General features: G+C 61.1%; 1 long non-coding RNA gene across 1 annotated transcript; it reads left to right on the top strand.

Annotated features, from left to right (window-relative positions):
* Positions 1–840: 840 nt before the first annotated feature.
* On the top strand, positions 841–12,078 carry LOC134997589 (uncharacterized). The gene is made up of 3 exons (XR_010200057.1): positions 841–928; positions 11,809–11,887; positions 11,986–12,078. It is a non-coding gene; the product is annotated as an uncharacterized LOC134997589 (long non-coding RNA).
* Positions 12,079–12,617: the final 539 nt, after the last annotated feature.

Below are 12,617 nucleotides of genomic sequence, written 5' to 3'. Positions count from 1 at the left end.
CCGCCCCCTATATGTGTATACTGCCCCCTATGTGTGTATACCGCCCCCTATATGTGTATACAGCCCACAATGTGTGTAAACCGCCCCCTATGTGTGCATACAGCCCGCACCCAATGTGTGTATACAGCCCCCAATGTGTGTATACTGTCCCCTATGTGTATATACCGCCTCCTATGTGTATATACTGCCCCCTATGTGTGTATACCGGCCCCCTATGTGTATATACCGCCCCCTATGTGTATATAGTGCCCCCCTATGTGTATATACCTCCCCCTATGTGTGTATACCGCCCCCCTATGTGTATATACTGCCCCCTATGTGTGTATAGCGCCCCCTATGTGTATATAGCGCCCCCTATGTGTAACACCCTGTATGAGCAGTGACAGCAGTGTGAGCAGCGCTGTGTGTGTGTATGACACGGGTAATATACTCTCCATGCACCACACACTGCAGCACATACACCCTGCCCGGCAGGAGAGGGGGCGGCGGCCATTACCTGGAGGAGACCGGGGGCGGAGCTCTGTGTACAGGAAGGGGCGGGGCTCTGTTTCCGGGCCACCGTTTGCATAGCGCATAGGATTATGGGTAGGGACAGCCGCAGTCACTAAGCAACCAGGAGCAGTCCCGCCCACCCTCCCGGTCATAAGGCGCAGCGTCCCGTCACTCATCATCCAGCCCCGCCTACTCTACACGCCATTGGTCGGAAAGTCCCGTCACTCATCGTGACGTGTATGGGAAGGAGAGTGGGCGGGGCTGCGAGCAATGGGCGGGGGAAATGTGAATGAGTGATTGGACCCTGCGACCAATAGCTAGAGGCAGGGGCGGGGCTGGCTGAGTGACGGGTTGCTGCAGCCTATGAGAGAGTGGGCGGGGCTGGTGGCTGATCCCATGCGATGAGTTAGGCGCTGACCCCGAAATACTGTCCCTGGTAACATCCCCCCCCCCTCTCCTGTCTCCTCCCCCTGCCCCCCATACCCCCCTCCCCTGCTGCCCCCTGCCTCCCATACCCCCCTTACCCTGCTACCCCCTGCCTCCCATACCCCCCTACCCTGCTACCCCCTGCCCCCCATACCCCCCTCCCCTGCTGCCCCGTCTCCCATCCCCCCTCCCCTGCCTCCCATACCCCCCTCTCCTGCTGCCCCCTGCCTCCCATACCCCCCTCCCCTGCTGCCCCCTGCCTCCCATACCCCGCTCCCCTGCTGCCCCCTGCCTCTCATACCCCCCTCCCCTGCTGCCCCCTGCCTCCCATACCTCCCTACCCTGCTACCCCCTGCCCCCCATACCCCCCTCCCCTGCTGCCCCGTCTCCCATCCCCCCTCCCCTGCCTCCCATACCCCCCTCTCCTGCTGCCCCCTGCCTCCCATACCCCCCTCCCCTGCTGCCCCCTGCCTCCCATACCCCGCTCCCCTGCTGCCCCCTGCCTCTCATACCCCCCTCCCCTGCTGCCCCCTGCCTCTCATACCCCCCTCCCCTGCTGCCCCCTGCCTCCCATACCCCCCTCCTCTGCTGCCACCTGCCTCCCATACCCCCCTCCTCTCCTGACTCTTCCTCCTGCCCCCTGCCTACCATACCCCCCTCCCTTGCTGCCCCCTGCCTGCCTCCCATACCCCCCTCCCTTGCTGCCCGCTGCCTGCCTCCCATAACCCCCTGCCCTGCTGCCCCAGCCTCCCATACCCCCTCCCCTGCTGCTCCCTGCCTCCCATACCCCCCCCCTGCTGCCCCCTGCCTGCCTCACATACCCCCCTCCTCTGCCTGCCTCCCATACCCCCCTCCCCTGCTGCCTCCCATACCCACCTCCCCTGCTGCCCCCTGCCTCCCATACCCCCCTCCCCTGCTGCCCCCTGCCTCCCATACCCCCCTCCCCTGCCTCCCATACCCCCTACCCTGCTGCCCCCTGCCTTCCATACCCCCCTCCCCTGCTGCCTCCCATACCCCTCTCCCCTGCTGCCCCCTGCCTCCCATACCCCCTCCCCTGCTGCCCCCTGCCTCCCATACCCCCCTCCCCTGCCTCCCATACCCCCCTCCCCTGCTGCCCCCTGCCTGCCTCCCATAACCCTCTCCTCTGCCTGCCTCCCATACCCCCATCCCCTGCTTCCCCCTGCCTCCCATACCCCCCTCCCCTGCTGCCTCCCATACCCACCTCCCCTGCTGCCCCCTGCCTGCCTCCCATACCCACCTCCCCTGCTGCCCCCTGCCTCCCATACTCCCTTGCCCTGCTGCTCCCTGCCTGCCTCCCATACCCCCTCATCTTCCTCCCATACCCCCCTCCCTTGCTGCCCCCTGCCTGCCTCCCATAACCCCCTCCCCTGCCTGCCTCCCATAACCCCCTGCCCGGCTGCCCAAGCCTTCCATACCCCCCTCCCCTGCTGCCCCAGCCTCCCATACCCCCTCCCCTGCTGCTCCCTGCCTGCCATACCCCCTCCCCTGCTACCCCTTGCCTGCCTCCCTTACCCCCCTCCCCTGCTGCCTTCCATACCCCCTGCCCTGCGGCACCCAATACCCTGCTGCCCCTTGCCTGCCTCCCATACCACCCTCTCCTGCTTTCTCTGCCGGCCTCCCATACCCCCTCCCCTGCTGCCTCCTGCATCCCATACCCCCCTCCCCTGCTGCCCCCTGCCTCCCATACACCCTCTTCTGCTGCCTCCCATACCCTATCCACTGCCTGCCTCCCATACCCCCCTCCCCTGCTGCTCCTGCCTCCCATACCCCCCTGCCCTGCTGTCCCCTGTCTGCTTCCCATACCCTCCTGCCCCCTGACTGCCTCCCCTACCCACCTCCCCTGCTGCCCCCTGCCTGCCTCCCATACCCCCCTGTCCTGCTGCTCCCTGCCTCCCATACCCCCCTCCCCTGCTGCTCCTGCCTCCCATACCCCCCTCCCCTGCTGCCCCTTAAACCCCCCTGCCTCCCATACCCCCATCTCCTTCTGCCCCTGCCTCCCATACCCTGCTCCCCTGCCTGCCTCCCGTACCCCCTCCCCTGCCTGCCTCCCATACCCCCCTCCCCTGCTGCTCCTGCCTCCCATACCCCCCTGCCCTGCTGCTCCCTGCCGCCACAGTTGTCCCAGCCTCCCATACCCCCCTGCCCTGCTGCTCCCTGCCTGCCATATCCCCCTCCCCTGCTGCCCCCTGCCTCCCATACCCCTCTGCCCTGCTGCCCCTTACACCCCCTGCCCTGCTGCCCCCTGCCTCCCATACCCCCCTCCCCTGCCTGCCTCCCATACCCCCTCCCCTGCCTGCATCCCATACCCCCCTGCCCTGCTGCTCCCTGCCTCCCCTGTTGCCCCAGCCTCCCATACCCCCCTCCCCTGCTGCACCCTATAAACCCTGCCCTGCCTGTCTTACCCCCTTCCCCTTCTGCCCCGTATACCTTACTGCCTCCCATACCCACCTACTGCTCCCTGCCTGTCATATCCACCTCCCCTGCTGCCCCCTGCCTCACAAACCCCCCGCCCCTGCTGCCTCCCATACCCCCCTCTCCTTCTGCCCCTTCCTCCCATACCCTCATCCCCTGCCTGCCTCCTATGCCCTGCTGCCCCCTGCCTGCCTCCCATACCCTGCTGCTCCCTGCCTTCCATACCGCCCTGTTGCTCCCTGCCACCACAGTTGCCCCAGCCTCCCATAACCCCCTCTCCTGCTGCCCCCTATACCCCCTCCCCTGCTGCTCCCTGCCTGCCATACCCCCTCCCCTGCTGCCCCCTATACCCTGCTGCCTCCCATGCCATCTCTCCTGCTGCCCCCTGCTTCCCATACCCCCTCCCCTGCCTGCCTCCCCTGCTGCCCCCTGCCTCCCATACCCCCTCCCCTGCCTGCCTCCCATATCCCCCTCATCTGCTGCCCCCTGCCTCCCATACCCCCCTGCCCTGCTGCCCCCTGCCTCCCATACCACCTCCCCTGCTGCCCTCTGCCTCCCATACCCCCCATCCCCTGCCTCCCATACCCCCTGTCCTGCTGCTCCCTGCCTCCCATACCCCCCTCCCCTGCTTCTCCTGCCTCCCATACCCCCCTGCCCTACTGCTCCCTGCCGCCACAGTTGTCCCAGCCGCCCATACCTCCCTGCCCTGCTGCTCCCTGCCTGCCATATCCCCCTCCCCTGCTGCCCCCTGCCTCCCAAACCCCCCTGCCCTGCTGCCCCTTATACCCCCCTACCCTGCTGCCCCTGCCTCCCATACCCCCCTCCCCTGCTGTCCCCTGCCTGCCTCCCATACCCCCTCCCCTGCCCCCTCCCCTGCCTGCCTCCCATACCCCCCTGCCCTGCTGCTCCCTGCCTCCCCTGTTGCCCCAGCCTCCCATACCCCCCTCCCCTGCTGCCCCTATACGCCCTGCCTGCCTTACCCCCTCCCCTTCTGCCCCCTATACCCTGCTGCCTCCCATACCCATCTACTGCTCCCTGCCTGTCATACCCACCTCCCCTGCTGCCCCCTTCCTCACAAACCCCCCTCCCCTGCTGCCTCCCATACCCCCCTCTCCTTCTGCCCCTTCCTCCCATAGCCCCCTGTCCTGCTGCTCCCTGCCTCCCATACCCCCCTCCCCTGCTTCTCCTGCCTCCCATACCCCCCTGCCCTGCTGCTCCCTGCCGCCACAGTTGTCCCAGCCTCCCATACCTCCCTGCCCTGCTGCTCCCTGCCTCCCCTGCTGCCCCCTGCCTCCCATACCCCCCTGCCCTGCTGCTCCCTGCCTCCCATACCCCCATCTCATTCTGCCCCTGCCTCCCATACCCCGCTCCCCTGCTGCCCCCTGCCTGCCTCCCATACCCCCTCCCCTGCCTGCCTCCCATACCCCCCTGCCCTGCTGCTCCCTGCCTCCCCTGTTGCCCCAGCCTTCCATACCCCCCTCCCCTGCTGCACCCTATACACCCTGCCCTGCCTGCCTTACCCCCCTCCCCTTCTGCCCCCTATACCTTGCTGCCTCCCATACTCACCTACTGCTCCCTGCCTGTCATACCCACCTCCCCTGCTGCCACCTGCCTACAAACCCCCCTCCCTTGCTGCCTCCCATACCCCCCTCTCCTTCTGCCCCTTCCTCCCATACCCTCCTCCCCTGCCCTGCTGCCCCCTGCCTGCCTCCCATACCCCCCTGCCCTACTGCTCCCTGCCTCCCATACCCCCCTCCCCTGCTGCTCAGGCCTCCCATACCGCCCTGTTGCTCCCTGCCACCACAGTTGCCCCAGCCTCCCATAACCCCCTCTCCTGCTGCCCCCTATACCCCCTACCCTGCTGCTCCCTGCCATACCCCCTCCCCTGCTGCCCCCTATACCCTGCTGCCTCCCATGCCATCTCTCCTGCTGCCCCCTGCTTCCCATACCCCCTCCCCTGCCTGCCTCCCATACCCCCCTCCCCTGCTGCCCCCTGCCTCCCATACCCCCTCCCCTGCCTGCCTCCCATCTTCCCCTCATCTGCTGCCCCCCTGCCTCCCATACCCCCCTGCCCTGCTGCCCCCTGCCTCCCATACCCCCTCCCCTGCTGCCCTCTGCCTCCCATACCCCCCATCCCCTGCTGCCCCCCTGCCTGCCTCCCATACCCCCCTGTCCTGCTGCTCCCTGCCTCCCATACCCCCCTCCCCTGCTTCTCCTGCCTCCCATACCCCCTGCCCTACTGCTCCCTGCCGCCACAGTTGTCCCAGCCTCCCATACCTCCCTGCCCTGCTGCTCCCTGCCTGCCATATCCCCCTCCCCTGCTGCCCCCTGCCTCCCAAACCCCCCTGCCCTGCTGCCCCTTATACCCCCCTACCCTGCTGCCCCTGCCTCCCATACCCCCATCTCCTTCTGCCCCTGCCTCCCATACCCCGCTCCCCTGCCTGCCTCCCATACCCCCTCCCCTGCCTGCCTCCCATACCCCCCTGCCCTGCTGCTCCCTGCCTCCCCTGTTGCCCCAGCCTCCCATACCCCCCTCCCCTGCTGCCCCTATACACCCTGCCTGCCTTACCCCCTCCCCTTCTGCCCCTATACCCTGCTGCCTCCCATACCCATCTACTGCTCCCTGCCTGTCATACCCACCTCCCCTGCTGCCCCCTTCCTCACAAACCCCCCTCCCCTGCTGCCTCCCATACTCCCCTCTCCTTCTGCCCCTTCCTCCCATACCCCCCTGTCCTGCTGCTCCCTGCCTCCCATACCCCCCTCCCCTGCTTCTCCTGCCTCCCATACCCCCCTGCCCTGCTGCTCCCTGTCGCCACAGTTGTCCCAGCCTCCCATACCTCCCTGCCCTGCTGCTCCCTGCCTGCCATATCCTGCTGCCCCCTGCCTCCCATACCCCCCTGCCCTGCTGCCCCCTGCCTCCCATACCCCCATCTCATTCTGCCCCTGCCTCCCATACCCCGCTCCCCTGCTGCCCCCTGCCTGCCTCCCATACCCCCTCCCCTGCCTGCCTCCCATACCCCCCTGCCCTGTTGCCCCAGCCTCCCATACCCCGCTCCCCTGCTGCCCCTATACACCCTGCCCTGCCTTGCCTGCCTTACCCCCTCCCCTTCTGCCCCCTATACCCTGCTGCCTCCCATACCCACCTACTGCTCCCTGCCTGTCATATCCACCTCCCCTGCTGCCCCCTGCCTCCCTCACAAACCCCCCTCCCCTGCTGCCTTCCATACCCCCCTCTCCTTCTGCCCCTTCCTCCCATACCCTCCTCCCCTGCTGCCCCCTGCCTGCCTCCTATGCCCTGCTGCCCCTTGCCTGCCTCCCATACCTCCCTACCCTGCTGCTCCCTGCCTCCCATACCCCCCTCCCCTGCTGCTCTGGCCTCCCATACCGCCCTGTTGCTCCCTGCCACCACAGTTGCCCCAGCCTTCCATAACCCCCTCCCCTGCTGCCCCCTGCCTGCCATACCCCCCTCCCTTGCTGCCCCCTATACCCTACTGCCTCCCATACCACCTCTCCAGCTGCCCCCTGCTTCCCATACCCCCTCCCCTGCCTGCCTCCCATACCCCCTCCCCTGCTGCCCCCTACCTCCCATACCGCCCTCCCCTGCCTGCCTCCCATACCCCCCTCCTCTGCTGCCCCCTGCCTCCCATACCCCCCTCCCCTGCTGCCCTCTGCCTCCCATACCCCCATCCCCTGCTGCTCTGGCCTCCCATACCCCTCTGCCCTGCTGTTCCCTGCCTGCCTCCCATACCCCCCACTCCTGCTGCTCCCTGCCTCCCATACCGCCCTCCCCTCCCTCCTCTTTTGCCCCAGCCTCCCATACCTCCCCGTGCTGCCCCCTATACCCCCTGCCCTGCTGCTCCCTTCCTGCCATACCCCCCTCCTCTGCTGCCCCCTATACCCTGCTGCCTCCCATACCACCCACTCCTGCTGCCCCGGCCTCCCATACCCCCCTCCCCTGCTGCCCCCTGCCTCCCATACCACCCTCCCCTGCTGCCCCCTGCCTCCCATACCCCCTCCCCTGCTGCCCCCTGCCTTCCTGTTTGTCACCTGCTGGGGTAAGACGGGCATATCCATGTCTGTGTGTGTAATTACCAAAGATATCAGTGATGACACTAGGACTGCTGGGAATGGGACATTATACAGTAACACCAGGGGACATGTCTGGGTGATGACTGCTGGGAATGGGACATTATACAGTAACACCGGGGGATGTGTCTGGATGATGACTGGAGAGGTGACTGCTGGGAATGGGACATTTTACAGTAACACCAGGGGATGTGTCTGGGTGATGACTGGAGAGGTGACTGCTGGGAATGGTACATTATACAGTAACACAGGGGGACGTGTAAGGGTGATGACCGGAGAGGTGATTGCTGGGAATGGGGCATTATACAGTAACAGCAGGGGACGTGTCTGGGTGATGACCGGAGAGGTGACTGCTGGGAATGGGTCACTATACAGTAACACCGGGGGACGTGTCTGGGTGGTGACTGGAGAGGTGACTGCTGGGAATGGGGCATTATACAGTAACACCAGGGGATGTGTCTGGATGGTGACTGCTGGAAATGGGTAATTATACAGTAACGCCAGGGGATGTGTACGGGTGATGACCGGAGAGGGGACTGCTGGGAATGGGACATTATACAGTAACGCAAGGGAATGTGTACGGGTGATGACCGGAGAGGGGACTGCTGGGAATGGGACATTATACAGGAACATCTGGGATGTATCTGGGTGATGACTGTAGAGGTGACTGCTGGGAATGGGACATTATACAGTAACACCAGGGGACGTGTCTGGGTGATGACTGGAGAGGTGACTGCTGGGAATGGGACATTATACAGGAACATCTGGGGATGTGTCTGGGTGGTGACTGCTGGGAATGGGACATTATACAGTAACACCAGGGGACGTGTCTGGGTGATGACTGTAGAGGTGACTGCTGGGAATGGGACATTATACAGTAACACCAGGGGACGTGTCTGGGTGATGACTGGAGAGGTGACTGCTGGGAATGGGACATTATACAGTAACACCAGGGGATGTGTCTGGGTGGTGACTGCTGGGAATGGGACATTACACAGTAACGCCAGGGGATGTGTCTGGGTGATGACTGGAGAGGTGACTGCTGGGAATGGGACATTATACAGTAACACCAGGGGATGTGTCTGGGTGGTGACTGGAGAGGTGACGGCAGGGTATGGGGCATTATACAGTAACACCAGGGGATGTGTCTGGGTGGTGACTGCTGGGAATGGGACATTATACAGTAACGCCAGGGGATGTGTCTGGGTGATGACTGGAGAGGTGACTGCTGGGAATGGGACATTATACAGTAACACCAGGGGACGTGTCTGGGTGTTGACCGGAGAGGTGACTGCTGGGAATGGAGCATTATACAGTAACACCAGGGGATGTGTCTGGGTGATGACTGGAGAGGTGACTGCTGGGAATGGAGCATTATACAGTAACACCAGGGGATGTGTCTGGGTGGTGAGTGGAGAGGTGACTGCTGGGAATGGGGCATTATACAGTAACGCCAGGGGATGTGTCTGGGTGATGACTGGAGAGGTGACTGCTGGGAATGGGACATTATACAGTAACACCAGGGGACGTGTCTGGGTGATGACTGGAGAGGTAACTGCTGGGAATGGGACATTATACAGTAACACCAGGGGATGTGTCTGGGTGGTGACTGCTGGGAATGGGACATTATACAGTAACGCCAGGGGATGTGTCTGGGTGGTGACTGGAGAGGTGACTGCTGGGTATGGGGCATTATACAGTAACACCAGGGGATGTGTCTGGGTGGTGACTGCTGGGAATGGGACATTATACAGTAACGCCAGGGGATGTGTCTGGGATGATGACTGGAGAGGTGACTGCTGGGAATGGGACATTATACAGTAACACCAGGGGACGTGTCTGGGTGATGACCGGAGAGGTGATTGCTGGGAATGGGACATTATACAGTAACACCAGGGGACGTGTCTGGGTGATGACCGGAGAGGTGACTGCTGGGAATGGGTCACTATACAGTAACACCGGGGGACGTGTCTGGGTGGTGACTGGAGAGGTGACTGCTGGGAATGGGGCATTATACAGTAACGCCAGGGGATGTGTCTGGGTGGTGACTGCTGGGAATGGGACATTATACAGTAACACCAGGGGATGTGTCTGGGTGATGACTGGAGAGGTGACTGCTGGGAATGGAGCATTATACAGTAACACCAGGGGATGTGTCTGGGTGGTGACTGGAGAGGTGACTGCTGGGAATGGGGCATTATACAGTAACGCCAGGGGATGTGTCTGGGTGGTGACTGCTGGAAATGGGTAATTATACAGTAACGCCAGGGGATGTGTACGGGTGATGACTGGAAAGGTGACTGCTGGGAATGGGACATTATACAGTAACACCAGGGGATGTGTCTGGGTGATGACTGGACAGGTGACTGCTGGGAATGGGACATTATACAGTAACACCGGGGGATGTGTACGGGTGATGACCGGAGAGGTAACTGCTGGGAATGGGACATTATACAGTAACGCCAGGGGATGTGTCTGGGTGGTGACTGCTGGAAATGGGTAATTATACAGTAACGCCAGGGGATGTGTACGGGTGATGACTGGAAAGGTGACTGCTGGGAATGGGACATTATACAGTAACACCAGGGGATGTGTCTGGGTGATGACTGGACAGGTGACTGCTGGGAATGGGACATTATACAGTAACACCGGGGGATGTGTACGGGTGATGACCGGAGAGGTAACTGCTGGGAATGGGACATTATACAGTAACGCCAGGGGATGTGTCTGGGTGGTGACTGCTGGGAATGGGACATTATACAGTAACGCCAGGGGATGTGTCTGGGTGGTGACTGGAGAGGTGACTGCTGGGTATGGGGCATTATACAGTAACACCAGGGGATGTGTCTGGGTGGTGACTGCTGGGAATGGGACATTATACAGTAACGCCAGGGGATGTGTCTGGGATGATGACTGGAGAGGTGACTGCTGGGAATGGGACATTATACAGTAACACCAGGGGACGTGTCTGGGTGATGACCGGAGAGGTGATTGCTGGGAATGGGACATTATACAGTAACACCAGGGGACGTGTCTGGGTGATGACCGGAGAGGTGACTGCTGGGAATGGGTCACTATACAGTAACACCGGGGGACGTGTCTGGGTGGTGACTGGAGAGGTGACTGCTGGGAATGGGGCATTATACAGTAACGCCAGGGGATGTGTCTGGGTGGTGACTGCTGGGAATGGGACATTATACAGTAACACCAGGGGATGTGTCTGGGTGATGACTGGAGAGGTGACTGCTGGGAATGGAGCATTATACAGTAACACCAGGGGATGTGTCTGGGTGGTGACTGGAGAGGTGACTGCTGGGAATGGGGCATTATACAGTAACGCCAGGGGATGTGTCTGGGTGGTGACTGCTGGAAATGGGTAATTATACAGTAACGCCAGGGGATGTGTACGGGTGATGACTGGAAAGGTGACTGCTGGGAATGGGACATTATACAGTAACACCAGGGGATGTGTCTGGGTGATGACTGGACAGGTGACTGCTGGGAATGGGACATTATACAGTAACACCGGGGGATGTGTACGGGTGATGACCGGAGAGGTAACTGCTGGGAATGGGACATTATACAGTAACGCCAGGGGATGTGTCTGGGTGGTGACTGCTGGAAATGGGTAATTATACAGTAACGCCAGGGGATGTGTACGGGTGATGACTGGAAAGGTGACTGCTGGGAATGGGACATTATACAGTAACACCAGGGGATGTGTCTGGGTGATGACTGGACAGGTGACTGCTGGGAATGGGACATTATACAGTAACACCGGGGGATGTGTACGGGTGATGACCGGAGAGGTAACTGCTGGGAATGGGACATTATACAGTAACGCCAGGGGATGTGTCTGGGTGGTGACTGCTGGGAATGGGACATTATACAGTAACACCAGGGGATGTGTCTGGGTGATGACTGGAGAGGTGACTGCTGGGAATGGGACATTATACAGTAACACCAGGGGATGTGTATGGGTGATGACTGGAGAGGTGACTGCTGGAAATGGGGGATTATACAGTAACACCGGGGGATGTGTCTGGGTGGTGACTGCTGGGAATGGGACATTATACAGTAACACCAGGGGATGTGTCTGGGTGATGACTGGAGAGGTGACTGCTGGGAATGGGGCATTATACAGTAACACCAGGGGGCGTGTCTGGGTGATGACTGGAGAGGTGACTGCTGGGAATGGGACATTATACAGTAACACCAGGGGACGTGTCTGGGTGATGACTGGAGAGGTGACTGCTGGGAATGGGGCATTATACAGTAACACTGGGGGATGTGTCTGGGTGATGACTGTATCACTGTGTGTGTCAGGTTCCTATAAGGTGTCAGGATGTCACTGTCTATGTCTCCATGCAGGAGGGGGAGTATATAGAGGAACACAGGGGTCTGTACAAGGACGTGATGATGGAGAATAACCGGCCCCTCACATTACTGGGTAAGAGGAGACTGTCATGTATTGTACAGGGGAGAGCAGGTATGGCGCCTGATAATCACATATATACACTGTACTCAGTCTCTGTGTGTCTCCTACAGGTGGACCCAGTAACAGAGATACCCCAGAGAGATGTCCCCGTCCTCTGTATTCCCAGGACTGTACAGAGGAGAATCACAGGATCCCACAGGAGGATCAGGTAGGTTGGATTTAGGGTCTCACCAATATACCAAAGTGACCATCACTATATGATCTGTAGAGGAGCTGTGTGTTTTATACACTGATATTATACTGTTTCACCTCAGTTTAATCTGAATGTATGCAAATGTCATTATAGTGTTGTGGTTTTTTTTTCTGCTGCAGGGTACACTGGGTTCCACAGGGAGTAACGTTGGGGTGTAGAGTAGGATCTTGATCCGAGGCACCAACAGGCTAAAAGTTGTGACTGTTCCCAGAGTGCATAGCTCCGCCTGCTCTATAACCCCGCCTCTGTGCACAGGAGCTCAGTTTTGTAGTTGGTGCCATGCAGTGCAGGCATACAACAGACGGGCTGCTCCAGCAGTCCTCAGATGAGCTTTTTTAAGTGAAAAATGAAGACTTCAACGGCTGCACGCCGGAGAGTGGAGCCTCCATCCAGAAGTATTTCAACTCCTCGTGGACAAATGGGGCCTTCCAGATGTGGACCTGATGGCATCTCGACACAATCACAATTTTCCGGTCTTCAGAACAAGGA

The sequence above is a fragment of the Pseudophryne corroboree genome, unplaced genomic scaffold (assembly GCF_028390025.1).
Source record: "Pseudophryne corroboree isolate aPseCor3 unplaced genomic scaffold, aPseCor3.hap2 scaffold_1446, whole genome shotgun sequence".
Taxonomy (NCBI): domain Eukaryota; kingdom Metazoa; phylum Chordata; class Amphibia; order Anura; family Myobatrachidae; genus Pseudophryne; species Pseudophryne corroboree.
The sequence above is the reverse complement of the archived record's forward strand: the minus strand, read 5'-3'. Positions and strand labels throughout refer to the sequence as shown.